This window comes from Pelodiscus sinensis, chromosome 1, assembly GCF_052426305.1.
Source record: "Pelodiscus sinensis isolate ZL-2025 chromosome 1, ASM5242630v1, whole genome shotgun sequence".
Lineage (NCBI taxonomy): Eukaryota > Metazoa > Chordata > Testudines > Trionychidae > Pelodiscus > Pelodiscus sinensis.
Genome location: NC_143052.1, coordinates 271018473 through 271034340, shown reverse-complemented (window position 1 = coordinate 271034340; position 15868 = coordinate 271018473).

The following is a 15868-nucleotide window of genomic DNA, read 5'->3' as shown; positions in this document are numbered from 1 at the left end:
ACACCCGAGCAAAGCCGCCACCTGGGCGGCTTTGCTCCCGGGCAAACGAGCAAAGCCGCCCAGGCGGCGGTTTTGCTCTGGTGTCCCTGGTCTGCTGGGGGGGGTCCAGCGGCTTTGCTGGACCCCCTCAGCAGACCAGGGGGACAGGAGCAAAGCCGCGGAGCACGCCCGCAGGGGGACAGCCCAAGCGCGCCCAGGCTGTCCCACTGCGGGCGTGCTCAGCAGCTTTGCTCTCCATCTCCCTGGCCGCGCTACTGGAGCAACCCAGCAGCACCCCAGCTGCTCTGCCCCAGGCGTCCCGAAGTCAGCCGCTGCTGAAACTGACCAGCGGCTGACTACAGGAAGCCCGAGGCAGAGTTGCTCTGCCCCAGGCTTCCTGGAATCAGCCGCTGATCAGTTTCAGCAGCAGCTGACTTGGGGACCCCTGGGTTTCTTAAGTTGAATCTGTATGTAAGTCAGAACTGGAATCCAGATTCAGCCGTGGTTGAAACTGATCAGTTTCAGCAGCGGCTGACGCCAGTTCTGACTTACATACAGATTCAACTTAAGAACAAACCTACAGTCCCTATCTTGTATGTAACCCGGGGACTGCCTGTATTGAAATGCCAACAGTGAACCTACGTGACCTAACGCATCTTTTTCTTTAGTCCATGAAACATACACTGGTCAGTGTGACAGTACGAAGGAGTGATTCAACTATTGCCTTAGCATGTGCAGAATGATAGCTGAATATTCTTTTGGTAGCCTAAAGGGACGCTGACAGTTTATACTCACAAGATTGGACTTCAGTGAGCTATAGTGAGCTTTCAGTGGTTATTTCTATCTTTCTGGCCTTCATAATATTTCTGAGGCAAAGGGGGGAAAGTTGGTATCAAGGTGGAAGTGAAGCATCCATCTGATGACACATGGTCTATTAGAAGAGCTCAAGATGGAGCTATGTGGCTGAGGAGGATCTTGAAAGAGCACTTGCATTAATGTGGTATAGAGGACTGTGGTCCTAATGGCCCTTAAATTTTGGATGCTATTGGGAGTGGTGTTGTGTATATATATATGAATATTACACTGTCTCTAACTGAATTTATGAATTATGCAGTGAGTTTATAAATTATTATTCTGTTTCATTTAACATGAGTTCTGTGATCCTTTGCAAATACAAACAGTGGGCAAGGCTGGCGCCATACTTCGCTGGGCCCTGTGCAATGTGGGCTCGGTTCTGAGACCCCTGGAAAGGGCAAGGCCTCAGGCAGAAGGGGCAGGGATAGGAGCAGCCAACTCTCAGCACTGCCTAGATAGCACCACACCTCCTCCAGCCAGCCCTCAGTGCTGCCTCAGGCTCTAAAGGCAATTTAAAAGGCCCAGGGCTCTGGTCCCAGCAGCTTGGAACCCCAGGCCACAGTGCAACTACCCCCTTTGCCTCGTCTTTCATTAGTGACCATGCCAGTTGTTGCTTTGGGTAGCAGTCAGCATTCTGCAACGTATATTGTGAAGTGAAAAATATTTATTTTCAAAAATAGAAATATCTTGTGTACAAAAATTGTGAAAAAGTGCAAAGGGCAATTACATGGAAAGCCTATCAAAAACTTCAGAGATCGTGGAACTAGCTAAAGTAATTCCAAATAATATTTTTGGGGACCTTTCCTGTCCTTTGAGTGAGATAAGGTAGAAAATACCAGAGATGAAAGAGGCAGGGGCTAATTTTCTCATTTGGAAGTGTGTCTGCAAAAGGTGAGTGCTTAAGAGGCAAGTAGTGCATACTCAAACTCACATGACTTGAATAAATTGAACTACTGTGACAAACAATGTGAAGAAAATAAACTTTTTCACTTGATTATATACCAATGGTTGGGTTCTGGATTACAAGCAATTAGGACTGGAAATTCTCACTGATGAGAAGAAATTTGAAATAATTGGCATTATTGAAACCTAGTGAGATGTTTTGCAGAATTGGAATGATACTCATTGGTCATAACTTGTTTAGGAAGAACAGAGTTGGTAAAAGTCAGAGAAAGCACTCTACATTAAAGATGCTATTCCATATTTTAGAGTTATCAGTAACAAAGAACCATAGAGTTCATATGTATCAATGTGCTAACGCACAAAATACAGGTGAGAATACCGAATAGAGGCTTTTACAGACCTTTCAATTAACCAGAGAACATTTCAGGAACAATTTAAGTTTCTCCTTAAGCATTTGTTTGATGTGTGGAAAGAAAATTAATGTTGTTATGGAGGAATTCAGTTTGAGAGGCATGCCAGAGATCTCATGGCACCATAAGTGAATAATTAACATGTAATTTTAAGAAGATTCTGTTGTAAGTCAAAAGACATGCACCCAATATGAGTAACTATTTTTGTCACATTATGATTGATAAAGATGAACTAATTACTAAGCTGGAAGTTGATGGTTTCCTAGGGACAAGCAATCGTTACCCGACCAAATTCAATCTGGGCAAATTGTACAGTTCCAATTAGTAATATACAGTGTTTTAAAAGGGCAAATTTCTCAAAACGGAGGAAAATTAGGAAAAAATTGACTGGGAAGAAAAGTTTAGACAAAAAATAGTGAATGAGAATTGGGAGTTCCTAAAAAAGAATGTATTTGCCTCTTAAGCCAAAAATCCACAACTCTACAATCAAGAAAGAGAGCAACTTGCACTGAAAATACATCTGGTTCAGTGAAAAACTGAAAGAAATAATTAGAAATAAAGAAGTAACAAATGTCAAATAGGGAAACGGGGAAAGAGAGAGCCATCAATATAATTTAGAAGTTATGAATGATAGCAGCTAGATAGGAGAAAATAAAAACAGGGAAATGTCCAATGTTGGCAGAGCTAAGGATCAGGAGGCACTTTTTTAAAGTATATGAGTAAAATAAAATCTAAGAGTAGTGCAGGCCTGTCCCTAGGTGGAGATGGTATAAGTGTTAATAATAATAATAATAATAAACAGAAGTGTTCATAGTATGTAGCGTTCTTCTGTATGTATTTGGAAAGAAGCAAGGGAATATACCTGTAAGCGATGAAAATAATGAAGTACTTCCCAATTCCAATAACTAAGGAGGTTATTAACATTTACTAAGGGTAAGTATTTTGAAATCAGCAGGCCTAGATAACTTGTACTCAGAAATTGAAGAATAGTTGGCTGAAGTGATCTCATGGCCCCTGCTGTTAATTATTTTTTAAATAAATCTTTAAATACAGGTTGGACCTCCCTGATCCAGCATTGTTGGGACCTGACTGGTTCCAAATGAGAGAGTATGCTGGACCAGGAGAAGTATACTGCCACCAGCCCCCAAGCCCATTACATGCTGCTGGCAGACTGCCCCGGCAAGCAGCCCTGCCTCGCTCTCCCTACAACCTTGCTGGGTTACTTGCCCAGCTACTGCTAGTTCCCTGAGTAGCATGGCATAGGCTCCAGCTCCTGCAGCAGGGCTCTAGCCCCATACAACCGGGAGCAGCCGCAGGGCTGGAGCTCTTACCCTGGCCCTGCACAGCCCCAGCACCATGCAGCCAGGGGGAGCTGTGGGGCTTTGACCCCAGCCCTGTGCTCCTGGGGGTTGCTGCCAGGTCTCCGAGCCCCTGCTGCCAGGGGGCTTGGGCCTCAGCTCCATACTCCCAGCAACTGCTGGAGGCTGCTGTGGGGCTTCAGCCCTATCCGGTGCTGCCACCAGCCAGGCTGCTGACCCTGATGCCCAGCCCTTAGGCTCCAGGAACATCCAGGGTCCTGCCAGAGTAGGAGTGTTGCTGGGCAAGAGAGTGCCAGATTTTGGAGGTACAACTTATACATGCAAGCGGGATAACCTGAGTAACTATAGACAGTCATTCTCCTATCTATCCTGTGAAAAACAGGAAATCTCATCCAGAATTCAACTGATAAAGAATAAGAGAACAGAAGTACAGTTCATGACAATCAATATGCTTTTATGAAAAACAGTTCGTCAAACGAGTCTGATTTCATTCTTTAAAATTACAAGCATTGTTGAAAAGCTTGGTAACTGCTTAAGTATAATAGGTGTAGACTTAATATAGTATAACTATTAGTATAACTATTGTGAGAAGTTTAACTTAATACCACATAATATTCTGATTTTTAAAAATTAGCAGCATACAAATAAGTGATGTATGTTAGATTAAAACTGGCCAACTGACAGATCACAAAAAGTAATTGTCTCTCAGGGAGCCATAATCAAATGGAGATTCTACAGGGCTTGGTACTAGGCCTCATGTTATCTAGAAGTAAATACAAAAATCATTGCTTGTGACACAGACTGGTGGAGTGGTCAATGAGGACAGGGCTGTCATGCAGGGTGATCTGGAGTATGAGGTAAGTTGGGCCCAAACAAAATGGCTACGTCTACACTGGCATGATTTTCCGGAAATGCTTTTAATGGAAACGTTTTCCGTTAAAAGCATTTTTGGAAAAGCGCGTCTAGATTGGCCACGGACGCTTTTCCGCAAAAAAAGCCCCAATCGCCATTTTTGTGGAAAACAAATCTCAGCTGTCTACACTGGCCCTTTTGCGCAAAACTTTTGCACACAAGGGACTTTTTCCCGAACGGGAGCAGCATAGTATTGCCGCAAAAAGCACTGATTTCTTACAGTAGGAAGTCAGTGCTTTTGTGGAAATTCAAGCAGCCAGTGTAGACAGCTGGCAAGTTTTTCCGGAAAAGCAGCTGATTTTCCAGAAAAACTGGTCAGTCTAGACACAGCCAATGAGTTTTAATTCAGCCAGATACAAAGTTATACATCTAGGAATAAAAGTCCTGTTGACAAAATTGAGGACTCTCTCGAAAAGCATTTAGGGATCATAATACAGTAATTCCTCATTTAACACGGTAGATATGATTCAGAAAATAATCGGGCTAAGTGAAAACGTGTTATGCAGGGTCAATTTTCCCATTGAAAATAATGGAAAAGGTGGGGGTTACGTTTTAAGCACACGTGCGCTCGCAGCTCCAGCCTGCACTTGTTAGCAGCTGGGACTGGGACATAAGGTTGGGGAGAAAGGGGACTGGGTTATAGCGGGGAGGGGAGGTGTTTGGCTCTGGAGAAGGGAACGGAAAGCCAGTGAGGAGGCTTGCAGCTGGCAGCTGCGTTTCCCCAGCTGGCCAGTCGCTGGCACCTGCGCGGGGCTTCCCCTGTCTCCCTGCAAAGCAGCAGAGGTTCACCGCTCGCCCCGCTGTTCCCCGGTGACCCCCTCTGGCCGGATGCCTCGTGTCTGGTGAGGAGGGGGTCGCCGGGGAATGGCACAGCAAGCGGCGAACCTCCGCCTCTTCGTAAGGAGGCAGGGGAAGCCCCTCGCAGCTGCAGATGACCGGCCAGCTGGGGAAACGCAGCCCCCAGCTGTAAACGGGTGGGGGGGGGGCGGAGGAGAGGGAGCAAAGCATCCACAGGGGGAGTCGCTGGGGAATGGCGTGGCGAGCCTCTGCTGCTTTGCAGGGAGGCAGGAGAAGCCCTGCACAGCTGCCAGTGACCAGCCAGCTGGTAGGGAAAATTGTGTTATTGAGGGGACGGGTCATGTTGTTCAAAAAATGGTCGCCCCCCCAAAAAAATTGTGCTATCGCGAAAACATGTTCAGTGGGCACGTGTTAAGCGAGAAATTACTGTATTAAAACAACTCAATGTTGTTGCCTCTTTGACCCAAACAGCTAATCTAAGTTTAGAGCCCTATGTATGTTTCCCTTGGAAGCAGAAATTGGTGATGGGTATGTCTTTGATGCACTTTTGTTTATTTATTTAAAAAAAAAGGTACAACGTCTTGTATCTCTGGATGCAGAAGAAATCAAATAGCAAGAAACAGCTTCTTTTGGTCACAGGGACAAAGGCACTCTATTCAGCCTGCTCCCCACATAAAAAAAAACAAAAACAAACTTTTATTAGGTTTCTTCCAGGGTCAGCTACATGCTTTCAGCAAGTCTGTCAGATTCTCTTTTTTACACAGTTTGTTTTCAATTTCCATGACCCCTACCCACTCTTCTCATGGTCACAATATCCAGCTGAACCCTTTCCCATTTTATAGAAGTTTCTGGGGAGACTATTAGGCTTTACTTTAGGTGTGGCCTCTTACAACTGAGTTAAAATGGGGGACTCATTCATACAGCAGTTTAAATATGACTTAGCTTGACCCATAGCAAAGTTTCACAAAGCTTATAACAATGAGTTCACATTATGACAAAATGGTGCATGTGATCCTTGAATATATAAACAATGGAGTAATCATTACAAGCAGCCAGAGAGTGATTTTATTTTTTTCTATACATGGGGCATTTTTCTTTTGTACATGACAGTGAAACTGACGTTGGAATATTGCATCAGTTCTAATATTCATATTTTTTTTACCAGAGATGTTAGAAAATTAGAGATGGTATAGAAGACATCCACAGAAATGATGTGAGGGCTAGGGAAAATGACTTACCAGAAGATATTTAAAGAATTCATCTGCTTTATCTATATACTTTAGAAATGTGCATCTGAGTTGGCTTGCTCAAGAATTCCTCCTAAATGGTAACAGGTAGGACCACTAAATTTGGTGTGAAGCTTCCTCTTCTCCTAACTTAAAGCAAAATCAGGATTTGGTTGTGCCAGAAAAATAGGAAGTGCCTGGAATGGGATTGTTTTCCATAACAAATATAAGGGGGGAGGGATAGCTCAGTGGTTTGAGCATTGGCCTGCTAAACCCAGGGTTGTGAGTTCAATCCTTGCAGAGGCCCATTTGGGATTTGGAGCAAAAATTTGTCAGGGATAGTACTTGGTCTTGTTGTGAAGGCAGGGGACTGGACTCGATGACCATTCAAGGTCCCTTCCAGTTCTAGGAGATAGGCAATCTCCATTAATTTAACATGGAAAGGTAGGGGGTGGTTTGAAGGAAAGCTATACTGCTGAGTGGCCACTAGGGACAGCCACACCACCAAAAGAATGGCTGGCTGGGGCGTGTCATCTTGCTAACTACTGGACTGAGTAAGTGGCCTCCTTGTCCCTCCCTCATCCTTCCTCCCCAGCCCATGGCCTAGTGCCAGAGCTGGGGGAGGGAGGGGAGGAAGCAAGGGGAAGGGAGATGTGAAGAGAAAAAGTCCTACTGGATGGGGGGGAGAGAAAAGACCCTGCCTGGTACCAGGAGAGGCAGCTAGACTGACTCATACCATCATGAGCACCAGAGGAAGCTATGTCTGTGTCCCTGTGCTGTGCCCACCTGCAGGCTCCAAGTCCTCAGCTGCAAGTGCAGAGCAGCCTGGGCCACCTGCTCCTCCAACCAATAAAGGGGAACTGCCACAAGTATGTTCCCTCAACCCTTCAGCACCCACTCTCCTGGGTCAGCCAGCAGTCCCCTCCTGCATTCGGAGCCTCTCACTTTTGGCATCACCCCCAAAGCCTATGTGGGAAATTCAAAACCTAATTGCCCCAAGCTCTCAGAATTGTTAGTCCATGGGAGCAGATGTAGTGGGGGGATAGACCTTGGGGTAGAGTGGAGGTGGAGCAACATCAGGAAAAAGAAAAAAAAAGTCAGCACCTATGCCTATACTCACCCAGACTTTAGTCATCAGTCTCAGTCATCAGTCTCCAGGCATTCAGCAACACTCCATAAGGGCCAGTATATTTAACCATCCAGATGGGTCCCTGAAGACTTTGCTCTTCCTGAACTATCAAAAGTTACAAACAAACAAAAAAGCAAACTGTCTAGGGGCCTTTGGCAGGTCATATTCAGTGTTTTTTCAGTTTTCTGTATGTTCTTCCACACAGCATCATGCTTGAAACAGTGAGTCACCCTCTTCTGTGCCAGAACTCTTCCACAAAGAGTATAAAAAATGACACTTGTAAAATTACATCATCAAACTCAAAATGGCACCTGATGTGAGAGGTGTTTTGTTTCTGTACTAGATTCTGAAAATGTTAGGGAAAGGAATGTGTTTTATTTGTGTGAATAGCACTGAACACACTGTCAGTGCTAATCAATTTAATGTGTGAGAAAATTACTTATATTAGAAACCTTGAAAACATGTCTTGCAAGAAAATGAATTAAAAGCCAATTCACCCAACAGTAAAATGAGCTTAAGTAGAAGAGAAAAGAGATTATGGAAGAGGCATGTAATATATCAAGAAACTACTAGACAATGAAAGACATCAGCAAATTTTATTAAAATTAATCAGAAAATATATGGGTGCCAGGTTTATATAATTTTTGATGTTGCCCAGAATGGGTCCTGCATTATGGGCCCCCCACATTTTAGGGGGATACAGGATCCAGGGAAACCTGAGGATTAGCAGGGGCCCTGGCACTAGCAGCAGTGAGCAACCCACCCCAGCCTCCTACTCCACCCTGTATCTTCCTATCTCCACCCCAACTCTCTGGATTCCACCCCCTCCCGTGAGCAATACTGGGATCTGGTAGGGCGGTGCGGAGCAGGGTGGACTGGGGCTGGGTCTCTTGCTGCTGCCAGTGCCAGGATCCCCACTAGCCCACCCAAGGCCACCCTGGACCCCACATCCCCCGAAGCATGGTGGCCCCCAAAGTGCAGGGCCCAGGGCAGTTGCCCTGGTCTGTCTTATGAACAGAGCACCTTTGAAAACATCAGCCCAAATATCAGTGGAGCCAGGCACAGATTCCTGAATACTGGTGTAGCACTGGCACCAATGTTTCCACTAATCTTTTCCATCCATGTTTGGAACAAACATTTTTTGTGCACTGAGGCATGCGTGGATGTGCACCACCAGTAGAAACACAAAACCTACCTGTAGGATCTCTGTTAATCAACTGGGTAGCATTTGAATCCCTCCTGAGGGGCCACACAAGCATACAACTTACAGGAGACATTGACAGGCATTATGGATTCGCCATCTATGCAGACTAGATTAACTCCAATGCATCAGTGAAAATTTAATGTTAGGCACTTTTGAAATTTAATCCTCACCAATGTGTCCCATTTTACAAGATCAGTACAGTTCTGAAAAGAAAACAAATTAGTGAACTGGCCTAGTGATGAGGAAAATCACAGGGCCTCCTTTTAGGCATATTGTACTAGACCTAGTACATCATCTAGCTTTTAAGTTAGCTTTACAGGAAAAAATATAAATTAACTATATTGTTTGCTTCCTCCATCTCTGCTTTCTGCTATATAGAATTGAGTTTAGCTGTAAGATTCGAGATTGAATCTTCCATGGAATCAAACAGACCTGTCACGGCATATGCACGTCCCATCCTTTTGGGTGCGAGTAGCCAGGGTGTAAACACCACCTACTCAGTTGTCAGGTCATCAGCAACCCTTGGTCTAGGGTAGTATGCCTAATGGCTATCATTAATAGGGTAACCCTTAGGTCAGGGCATCACAGTCTAATGACCAGAGTCAGAAAAAGTAACTCAGGTCAGAGTGGCTTCATGGCCAGAGTCAAGAAGTTGGAGGCAACAGCCCCCTTAGGAGGACCCAGGCCCACTCTATTCCGAACTACTGGTACTCAGGATAGGAAGCCTAATTCGAACTACCTAGTCCGTGCCGTGTGTAGCCGCGGGCACGGAGTCCGAACTAGAGGACATTTAAAAATGGCAGCGCCCGACAATATGCAAATGAAGCCCGGGAAATTCAAATCCCGGGCTTCATTTGCAACTCCGGTTGCCTACATTAACCACCCTAGTTTGAACTAGGGTGGTAGTGTAGACATACCCTGAGTTATTAAGAGTGTATTTTCACTGCACAGTTAACTTGAAGTAGGCTAACTTGAGAGTAGTGAAAGCAGCCACCCTGCAATATAACGCTTCTGCTGCTGTTCCCAGATTGGCACTCCACTCATTTGTGTGTGCCGTAAGGCTTTTGGGGGCATAATCCAGAGTTCTTTGCACTTCAATAAGCTGCTCTGTGAATTCTTCCCTCATGAATTGTGGTAAAACTTGTCTGTCCCTCCTGGGCACATGAAATTTATTAAAAGCCTGGGTGGACTAGCAGCACTGGAGCTGAGCTAGCTTGCAGTCATGCTAGCGGCTGATGAGTTCTGCTAACTCCTTTTAAGTCTATACCCCCTGATGTGCCAGTGAACTTGAGTCAAAAGCAGCACTGTACTTGTTAGGTGATTTTGTGTGTGCCTGGAACTTAAATTAGGGGAAACAGTTGAGTTATAATTTGAATTAACTTCGCCGTGAAGACAGATCCTTAGTGATGAACCTCTCCTGGTGGAATTGGCGGAAAGTGACAATAAGAAAAAATGTCAGAAAAAGGTTATAGTTACTATATTTGACATTTTTCTTAAATCTGAAAACTGTGTGGAGAGATTGTTGAGTTGGAAGATTCAGTTTTGTTACACTAGACATTTGAGGTTGTCACTTTGAATAAGCTATTGTGGGAGAGAACTTTATTACCAGAATATAATGCTATGACAGCTTTATAAGGCCCTTTCCAATCAATATATAACCTCTTGAGGTGTCCAAGTCACCATAGATGTTTTATGGCTCTTGTACGTTCAGTTAAAGAGATAAAAAATTCCCGATACTCAGCAGCTGGGAGTTGTGAAGATGCTCAGGTAGCAGAGAATGCCATGTCTTCTGCCTCCCCATCTCTTGCTGAGGCCATTCAGCTGATGGTAACTTCTAAAAGCAGCGTAATATCCCCTTGCTAGTCCTAGAAAGAGGCAAAACTTTAGTTCCGTGCCAATTATCCAACCCCAAACCATTCTGTGGGAGTGCCTTTCAGCTGAATATAGCTTCCTCTTTTCTCCCCCAACCAATATTTGAGTCCAGGAGAGAAATCTTCCATCTGATAGGTCCATTGCACAAATCCAGTGGGTCATAATCATATAGAACGCTATTCTGGAGCACACCTGTTGAGGTAAAATGGAAGGTTCGAGAATGTGGCCAGCCCCAGAGAGGTGCAGAAACAGGCAGCCTTGTACTAAATATCTTTTAACTTTTATTAAAATGCTTTTAACTATAACTTTTTATTTATCAGCTTTTTACAGGCGTGGGCGCCAGATAACTATTAACAGTAACAATAAACAAACTGCAATACAATAGAGGAAAATACCTTGAGGTTTTTCCAAGTCCCAGTAATTATCAATAACACCCCAGGGATTTTTATCAGTTATATTTACATTAATTTCACTCATAAGGTCTGACATCTATCTAAACTCTTAACTATACTATTTAACAAACTTCTAACTAACTTACTCTTAACACTATTATTTATCAACCCTTTAACTAACTTTACACAGCAATACTCACACTTATCAGACATACAAGGGACAAAAGAGACAACAGCATATTCGTTATTCGTTATGCTCTGCGGAAGATTCAGTAGATTTGGTGAGCGGGAGGGGGCCTTTGGGTGATCAGCCCTCAGAACCTGGCTCGTGTTCTGCCTTCCAAATGTTCGGGAACCCTCAGCTGGATGCAGGAGGGGTAGCTGCTTTATAGAAAGAGCAAGAGCTTTCCCGCGCTTAGTTGTGATAGGCTTGACAGATTCCGTCTGCCTAGTGACAGGGTGAGGGGGAAGGGGAAAGGGTGAGATGGCCCTTGAGAGGCGCGAACTTTGCATGGCCCTTCCCTACCTGGTGTTTTACTCCTGGTTTTTACTGATTTTAAGTCACATAGTGCAGGATTTTTGGTTTGAGGGGAAGGTAATCTTGGGCTAGGAAGGCTATGCGCACGAGGCCTGGCCAGAAAAGAGCCTGCTTTTACAACACCGTTACTAATTCAGCGGGGCAGGACTTCTCACACTCAGTATTATTTAAATGAAATCCAAAGTGTCTTTGTACAGTCCAAGGCTGTGTCTAGACTGGCAAGTTTTTCCACAAAAGCAACTGCTTTTGCGGAAAAACTTGCCAGCTGTCTATACCAGCCGCTTGAATTTCTGCAAGAACACTGATGATTTCATGTAAGAAATCAGTGCTTCTTGCGGAAATACTATGCTGTTACCATTCGGGCAAAAGTCCTTTTGCGCAAAAGGGCCAGTGTAGACAGCTCAGATTTGTTTTGTGCAAAAAAGCCCTGATCGCGAAAATGGCGATCGGGGCTTTTTTGCGCAAAAGCGTGTCTAGATTGGCCACGGATGCTTTTGCGCAAAAGCATCCATGCCAATCTAGACACTCTTTTCCGCAAATGCTTTTAACGGAAAAGCTTTTCCTTTCAAAGCATTTGCGGAAAATCATGCCAGTCTAGACGTAGCCCAAGAGTTAAAGAACTCTGAATAGGCTTCTTCCAGCCCTGGTTTCTAAATAAACTGAAAGGGAAAACCATGTGCAAACAAAAATTACTCACTTCCATACCACACTAATACCAACCCTGGTACTTTCCCTTGCAACAAACCCCGTTGCCAGCTTTCTCCACATATTCACTCTGCTGACACCATTATTGGGCCTAACCAAGTGAGTTATAAGATCAAGAACACATATTCCTGCGCATCCAGAAATATAATTTATGCTGTCATGTGCCGAAAGTGTCCATCTGCTATGTACATTGGACAAACATCTCAGACACTTCGCCAAAGAATCAATGCCCACAAAACAGACATTAGACAAGATCACAAAGAAAAAACAGTTTCTTGCCATTTCAACCAGAAAGGACACTGTCTCAATGACCTACTCACCTGCATCCTACTCAAGAAGACTTTCAAATCTGCACTTGAAAGGGAATCCTCTGAACTGGCATTCATGCTAAAATTCGACACTCTCCGCGGGGGGTTGAACAAAGACCCCAACTACCTTACCCATTACAAAGATAGCGTCCCCAATTATCACCTCTAATACCATTAGCTCACAGACATTCACCTTCCTTTCCCCCTCCCCCCCACATCCCCCTTCTGTTCCGAAATGTGATTTGTCCTTTTCATATGTGTTCATTTTTTGTAATTGTATCCTTTGGTATATATGGTTGTGACTATTTTCTTCCACTATTTGATCTGAGGAAGTGGGTCTGGCCCACAAAAGCTCATCATCTAATAAACCATCTTGTTAGTCTTTAAAGTGCTACATAGTCCTGTATTTTGTTTCAGTTACTCACTTCCAGAAACTCTCAGGATAAACTTGCTTCAGTCAGGGCTTTCACCCTTAGGACAAGTCATGTGGGGTTGCTAGGCTCTTTGAAGCACACTTTCTCTTATATTTCCCTTTGGAGTTCATTACGGTAACTTGCTCCTGATCACCACACACATTTCTCCCTTATGTCTGGACTCCTTGGCAATATCTGCATGGAAGGTAAGGAAATAGCTGTAGAACATTTGCTGCTTAACCCTAGGCTTAACCCTATTTTTGCTGACTGTGAGAATGATACACCCTGTCATAGCTTTTCATTTCCTTATGGCTTTGCTTCATAAAGAAACCATTTGTTAAAGGGATTTCCTGATGACTTTTCACCTTTTTTTAATAGCAGATTGACATCTATGAGCCAGGGAAAATCCCAGATCCTGTTCCTGAAAATATAGAAAGGGTGGGATAGGATAGGGTAGGGTGATTGGCAGGTTGAAAATTAAGGTCAGTTTAGCTGTCATATAGATGGAGGGGTAAAAGAAGGAAAAACTAGCACCAATTTATCATGCATTTACTGTGCAAAGCAAAAATGTCATTCACAGCAATGTTATATTATGCTAGGACAAAATTCAGGTGTGTCATAAATGAATGAATCTCCCACTAAAGTCAATAGAAGTTGAACATATTTATAAAAGGGATTAATTGGCCCTGGAGATATTGGGGATGGTGTAAGTGCAAGTTAATGTATTTGTGGAGAAGTGATACTTTATCTTACACCTATCTTTAGTTGCTTTTCCTACTGTAAAAGCCAATTCAGCTGCTGAATTGCCAGAAAGAAGTTCCATTTAAGTGAAAAGGGACAATCAGGAGAAGTTTTACATGAGTTGGGAGTGCAGGATCAGATTCAGTAATCCCCTTTCTAGAACATTAGCAGGACATGGTGGGGAAACTTAACTAACACTATCCCTGCTGTACCTGTTTTCTCAACAGAGGGTTGGATTGTGATTTTAGTTACATGTAAATCTGCAATAATTTTAAGATAGTGAAGATGGTTGGAATTTACATTTGTGTAAATGAGATCATAATCTGTTTTCAGGCCTGTCAAACTATCAGGGAATAGACCCAAAACTGTTAAATCTCAGATTTAGATTTTTTTTTTTGTAACTTTACCTCTAACTAAGTTTTGTAAGGCTTACATTGGATTTTGAATTTTTGCCTTACAAAAAAGGCACTTAAGTGAGCCCCTTGGAAAAATATACCTTTATTGCAAGATTCATTAACACACTATTAGCCCAGGTATAATACACTCTTGCATCATAGCTTCTTCACCAGATTATCCAATTAATTTGCACACAGTGGTGTTTAGTTGAATGGAAGCTTATAGAAATGTTTATAAAGCTTGAGAAAACATTTGCTTTAAGTGAACTTTCTGGAAACTATTTAACTTCAGATTACATTTACATTTACAATAAGATTATTTTCAGGAGTGGCGGAATGGCTCTATATGTGAAAACCAGTGGGGTCCCTGGATGATCGAGATACCAAAGGAAAAATCAAGGACGATAAAGCCATTGCGGAGAGACTAAATGATTTCTTTGCTTCAGTCTTCAAAGCTGAGGATGTTAGGGAAATTCCCAAACCTGTACTACCCTCTGTGGGTGATGACTCTGAGAAGCTGTCCCGGATTGATGTCTCATTAGAGGAGGATTTGGAACAAATAGAAAAACTTAACAGTAACAAATCACTGGGACCGGATGGCATTCACTCAAGGGTTCTGAAAGAATTCAAATAAGAAATTGCACAACTATTCACTGTGGTTTGTAACCTATCCTTTAAATCAGCTTCTTTACCCAAGAACTGGAAGACAGCTAACATAATGCCAATATTTAAAAAGGGCTCTAGAGACGACCCTGGTAATTACAGACCAGTAAATCTAACATTAGTACCGGGTAAATTAGTTGAAACAATAGTAAAGAATAAAATTGTCAGACACATAGAAGAACATAATTTGTTGGGCAAAAGTCAACATGGTTTCTGTAAAGGGAAATCATGTCTTACTAATCTATTATAGTTCTTTGAAGGGGTTAACAAACATGTGGACAAGGGGGATCCAGTAGATATAGTATACTTAGATTTCCAGAAAGCCTTTGACAAGGTCCCTCACCAAAGGCTCTTGTGTAAATTAGGTTGTCATGGGATAAGAGGGAAGATCCTTTCATGGACTGAGAACTGGATAAAAGACAGGAAACGAAGGGTAGGAATAAATGGTAAATTTTCAGAATGGAGAGGTATAACTAGTGGTGTTCCCCAAGGGTCAGTCCTAGGACCAATCCTATTCAACTTATTCATAAACAATCTAGAGAAAGGGGTAAGCAGTAAGGTGACAAAGTTTGTGGGCGTTCAAGATAGTCAAAACCAAAGCAGACGGTGAAGAACTTCAAGAAGAACTCACCAAACTGAGTGATTGGGCAACAAAATGGCAAATGAAATTTAATGTGGCTAAGTGTAAAGTAATGCACATTGGAAAAAATGACCCCAACTATACGTACAATATGATGGGGGCTAATTTAGCTACAACTAATCAGGAAAGAGATCTTGGAGTTATCGTGGATAGTTCTCAGAAAACGTCCACGCAGTGTGCAGCGACAGTCAAAAAAGCAAATAGGATGCTAGGAATTATTAAAAAGGGATAGAAAATAAGATGAAGAATATCTTACTGCTCCTATATAAAACTATAGTACACCCACATCTTGAATACTGCGTACAGATGTGGTCTCCTCACTTCAAAAAATATACTTTGGCATTAGAAAAGGTTCAGAAAAGAGCAACTAAAATGATTAGGGGTTTGGAACGGGTCCCATATGAGGAGAGGCTAAAGAGGTTGGGACTTTTCAGTTTAGAAAAGAGGAGAGTGAGGGGTATATAGA